The sequence below is a fragment of the Mauremys reevesii genome, linkage group 12, assembly GCF_016161935.1.
Source record: "Mauremys reevesii isolate NIE-2019 linkage group 12, ASM1616193v1, whole genome shotgun sequence".
Classification (NCBI taxonomy): domain Eukaryota; kingdom Metazoa; phylum Chordata; order Testudines; family Geoemydidae; genus Mauremys; species Mauremys reevesii.
The window spans coordinates 35,197,131-35,202,130 of NC_052634.1; the positions used below are offsets into that span (position 1 = coordinate 35,197,131).

At 70.3% G+C, this 5,000-nt stretch overlaps 1 non-coding gene across 1 annotated transcript; it reads left to right on the forward strand.

Annotated features, from left to right (window-relative positions):
- Positions 1-3,738: 3,738 nt before the first annotated feature.
- Positions 3,739-3,857, forward strand: LOC120376164. The gene has a single exon (XR_005587072.1). It is a non-coding gene; the product is annotated as a 5S ribosomal RNA (ribosomal RNA).
- Positions 3,858-5,000: the final 1,143 nt, after the last annotated feature.

Consider the following 5,000-nt stretch of genomic DNA (forward strand, 5'->3'; position numbering starts at 1 on the left):
ACCCCGCAGAGTCTGGGGGACGGCTGATGAGCCTCCCCGCCGCGGACCTGCCGGGGGTCGACTATTAAGCCGGCCACGGACCCGCCCGGCTCGACTCTTGCCGCCCCGGACCCGCCGGGATCGACTATTAAGCCGGCCCGACCCGCCCGGCTCGACTATTAAGCCGGGCCCGGACCCGCCCGGGGTCGACTATTAAGCCCCCCTCGGAGGTCCTGAGGAGCCGCGCTGCGCTGCCCTCGGTGTTGGGGGACCGCCGGCCCGGAAGGCAAACCGGCCACCAGGTCAACCCGTGGAAACCAAAGGGGTGGCCTGGTGGCCGGAAAGCCGACGGGCCGCCAGGTCAACCCGGAGCCCCGGCCGACGAAGGGGAGAACCGGGTTGACCTGCTGCCCGGCCGCAGCGGTCCCCGGCCACCAGGTAAACCCGGAGCTCCGACGGCCGTAGGGAGAACCGGGTTGACCTGCTGCCCGGCCGCAGCGGTCCCCGGCCACCAGGTAAACCCGGAGCTCCGACGGACGTAGGGAGAACCGGGTTGACCTGCTGCCCGGCCGCAGCGGTCCTCGGCCACCAGGTAAACCCGGAGCTCCGACGGCCGTAGGGACGACCGGGTTGACCTGCTGGCCGGCCTGAGCTGTCCCCGGCCACCAGGTAAACCCGGAGCTCCGACGGACGTAGGGAGAACCGGGTTGACCTGCTGGCCGGCCTGAGCGGTCCCCGGCCACCAGGTAAACCCGGAGCTCCGACGGACGTAGGGAGAACCGGGTTGACCTGCTGGCCGGCCGCAGCGGTCCCCGGCCACCAGGTAAACCCGGAGCTCCGACGGCCCTAGGGAGAACCGCGTTGATCTGGTGGCAGGCAAGGGACTTTCAAAAACTCCCCTGCCCGGGAGACCGACCCGCCTCCAGGTCAACCCGTCGAAACCAAAGGTCGGGAAGGGACTTTGAGAAATTTCCTCCCGGACGTGCCGGGGGTCGGCTATTAAGCGGGCCCCTTGGACCTGCCCGGGGCCGGACCGTTAAGCCTCACCCCGGAGTGTCTGGGGGACGACAGGGAAGCCTGCCCCGGAGATCCCGGGAGGACCGTTAAGCCTCACCCCGCAGAGTCTGGGGACGGCTGTTAAGCCTCCCCACCGCGGACCTGCCGGGGGTCGACTATTAAGCCGGCCCCGGAGCTGCCGGGTTTCGACTATTAAGCCGGACCTGCCCGGGGTCGACTATTAAGCCCCCCCTCGGAAGTCCTGAGGAACGGTGCTGCCCTGCCCTCGGTGTGGGGGGACCACCGGCCCGGAAGGCAAACCGGCCACCAGGTCAACCCGTCGAAACCAATGGGGTGACCTGCTGGCCGGCGAGCCAACGGGCCGCCAGGTGAACCCGGAGCCCCGGCCGCTGAAGGGAGAACCGGGTTGACCTGATGGCCGGCCGGAGAGATCGTCGGGCACCAGGTAAACCCGGGGCCCCGAACGACGGCGGGAGAACCGGGTTGACCTGGCGGCCGCCCGGAGAGATCGCCGGCCACCAGGTAAACCCGGAGCTCCGACGGCCGTAGGGAGTACCGGGTTGACCTGCTGCCCGGCCGCAGCGGTAGGCGGCCACCAGGTAAACCCGGAGCTCCGACGGACGTAGGGAGAACCGGGTTGACCTGCTGCCCGGCCGCAGCGGTCCCCGGCCACCAGGTAAACCCGGAGCTCCGACGGCCGTAGGGAGAACCGGGTTGACCTGCTGCCCGGCCGCAGCGGTAGGCGGCCACCAGGTAAACCCGGAGCTCCGACTGACGTAGGGAGAACCGGGTTGACCTGCTGGCCGGCCTGAGCGGTCCCCGGCCACCAGGTAAACCCGGTTCTCCCCTTCGTCGGCCGTAGGGAGAACCGGGTCGATCTGGTGGCAGGCAAGGGACTTTGAAAAACTCCCCTGCCCGGGAGACCAACCCGCCTCCAGGTCAACCCGTCGAAACCAAAGGTCGGGAAGGGACTTTGAGAAATTTCCTCCCGGACGTGCCGGGGGTCGACTATTAAGCGGGCCCCTTGGACCCGCCCGGGGCCGGACCGTTAAGCCTCACCACGGAGTGTCTGGGGGACGACAGGGAAGCCTGCCCCGGAGATCCCGGGGGAGGACCGTTAAGCCTCACCCCGGAGAGTCTGGGGGACGACTGTTAAGCCTCCCCACCGCGGACCTGCCGGGGGTCGGCTATTAAGCCGGCCCCGGAGCTGCCGGGGGTCGACTATTAAGCCGGGCCCGGACCCGCCCGGGGTCGACTATTAAGCCCCCCTCGGAGGTCCTGAGGAGCCGTGCTGCCCTGCCCTCGGTGTGGGGGGACCGCCGGCCCGGAAGGCAAACCGGCCACCAGGTCAACCCGTCGAAACCAAAGGGGTGGCCCGGTGGCCGGAAAGCCAACGGGCCGCCAGGTCAACCCGGAGCCCCGGCCGCCGAAGGGAGAACCGGGTTGACCTGCTGCCCGGCAGCAGCGGTCACCGGCCACCAGGTCAACCCGGAGCCCCGGCCGCTGAAGGGAGAACCGGCTTGACCTGATGGCCGGCAGGACAGACCGTCGGGCACCAGGTCAACCCGGAGCCCCGGACGACGAAGGGGAGAACCGGGTTGACCTGATGGCCGGCCGGAGAGATCGTCGGGCACCAGGTCAACCCGGAGCCCCGAACGACGAAGAGAGAACCGGGTTGACCTGGTGGCCGCCCGGAGAGATAGCCGGGCACCAGGTCAACCCGGAGCCCCGAACGACCAAGAGAGAACCGGGTTGACCTGGTGGCCGCCCGGAGAGATCGCCGGCCACCAGGTAAACCCGGAGCTCCGACGGCCGAAGGGAGAACCGGGTTGACCTGCTGCCCGGCAGCAGCGGTCCTCGGCCACCAGGTAAACCCGGAGCTCCGACGGACGTAGGGAGAACCGGGTTGACCTGCTGCCCGGCCGCAGCGGTCCCCGGCCAGCAGGTCAACCCGGAGCTCCGACGGCCGTAGGGAGAACCGGGTTGACCTGCTGGCCGGCCTGAGCTGTCCCCGGCCACCAGGTAAACCCGGAGCTCCGACGGACGTAGGGAGAACCGGGTTGACCTGCTGGCCGGCCTGAGCGGTCCCCGGCCACCAGGTAAACCCGGAGCTCCGACGGCCGTAGGGAGAACCGGGTTGACCTGCTGGCCGGCCTGAGCGGTCCCCGGCCACCAGGTAAACCCGGAGCTCCGACGGACGTAGGGAGAACCGGGTTGACCTGCTGGCCGGCCTGAGCGGTCCCCGGCCACCAGGTAAACCCGGAGCTCCGACGGCCGTAGGGAGAACCGGGTTGACCTGCTGGCCGGCCTGAGCTGTCCCCGGCCACCAGGTAAACCCGGAGCTCCGACGGCCGTAGGGAGAACCGGGTTGACCTGCTGCCCGGCCGCAGTGCTGCCCTCCTGTGGACAAACTTGAGATGACCTCGAGACCGACCGGCCGTCGGGTCGACCCGGTCGGTGGACCTGTTCTCCGGGTGGGCGATCGGACGGCTCCCCTCTCCCCCGCCCCTCGCACCGTGGGTCCCCCAGGCCGGGCGCCACCGGCAGGGTCCCTCCCGGGCGGGCGGGAGCCGCTGGGACGCTCCGGGGCGTGGGAGCGGATCGCCCCCCCGCCGAGACCGGGACCCGGCCGCCGGGCGAGCGGCCCGGGGCGCGCCCTGCCCGGCCGCGGCCGGGGACTGCCTCCCGGCCGTTTGGCTCGGGCCCGTGGAGGGAAGCGGGCGAGGAGGCTCGGAGCCGGGTGCCTACGGCCATACCGGACCGAAAGCCCCCGATCCCGTCCGATCTCGGAAGGTAAACCGTCCCGGGCCTGGCTAGTACTTGGATGGGTGACCGCCTGGGAATCCCAGGTGCCGTAGGCAAATTTTCCCGGTCCCGGCCGGCTCCCTCCTTTTCCGGGGAGGGAGGAACCGCGGCGGGGGCCCGAAGGCCCCCTCCTCGCTCCCGAGTCCCCCCCACCACCACCGAGGAGGACCCGCGGCTCCCGAAGCCTCGGGGGGACCCCCCACCCCCGGGGCCCATGGGCGGACGAGGAGTTTGGGGGAGGACCGTTAAGCTTACCCCCGGACTGCTTCGGGAGGACCGTCAAGCCTCACCCCGCAGAGTTTGGGGGACGACAGGGAAGCCTGCCCCGGAGATCCCGGGGGAGGACCGTTAAGCCTCACCCCGCGGAGTCTGGGGGACGACAGGGAAGCCTGCCCCGGAGATCCCGGGGAGGGGACCGTTAAGCCTCACCCCGGAGAGTCTGGGGGACGACTGTTAAGCTGACCCCCGGGGGAGGACCGTCGAGCCTGACCCCGCAGAGTTTGGGGGACGACAGGGAAGCCTGGCCCCGGAGATCCCGGGGGAGGACCGTTAAGCCTCACCCCGCAGAGTCTGGGGGAACGACTGTTAAGCTTTCCCCCCGGACTGCTGGGGGAACGACCGTTGAGCCTCCCCCCGGACCTGCCCGGGGGGGTCGACTATTAAGCCGCCCCGACCCGCCCGGGATCGACTATTAAGCCGGCCCGACCCGCCCGGGTCGACTATTGCCGGCCCCGGACCCGCCCGGGGTCGACTATTAAGCCCCCCTCGGAGGTCCTGAGGTGCGGTGCTGCGCTGCACCCGGTGTGGGGGGACCGCCGGCCCGGAAGGCAAACCGGCCACCAGGTCAACCCGTCGAAACCAATGGGGTGACCTGCTGGCCGCAGTGGTCCCCGGCCACCAGGTCAACCCGGAGCTCCGGCCGGCGAAGGAGAACGGGTTTACCTGATGGCCGGCCGCAAGGGGTCCCCGGCCAGCAGGTCAACCCGGAGCTCTGACGCCCGTAGGGAGAACCGGGTTGACCTGGTGGCCGGCCGCCGCGGTCCGCGGCCACCAGGTCAACCCGGAGCTCCTGCCGGCGAAGGGAGAACCGGGTTGACCTGGTGGCAGGCAAGGCACTTTGAAAAATTCCCCTGCCCGGAAGACAAACCGGCCACCAGGTCAACCCGTCGAAACCAATGGGGTTGACCTGGTGCTCGGGA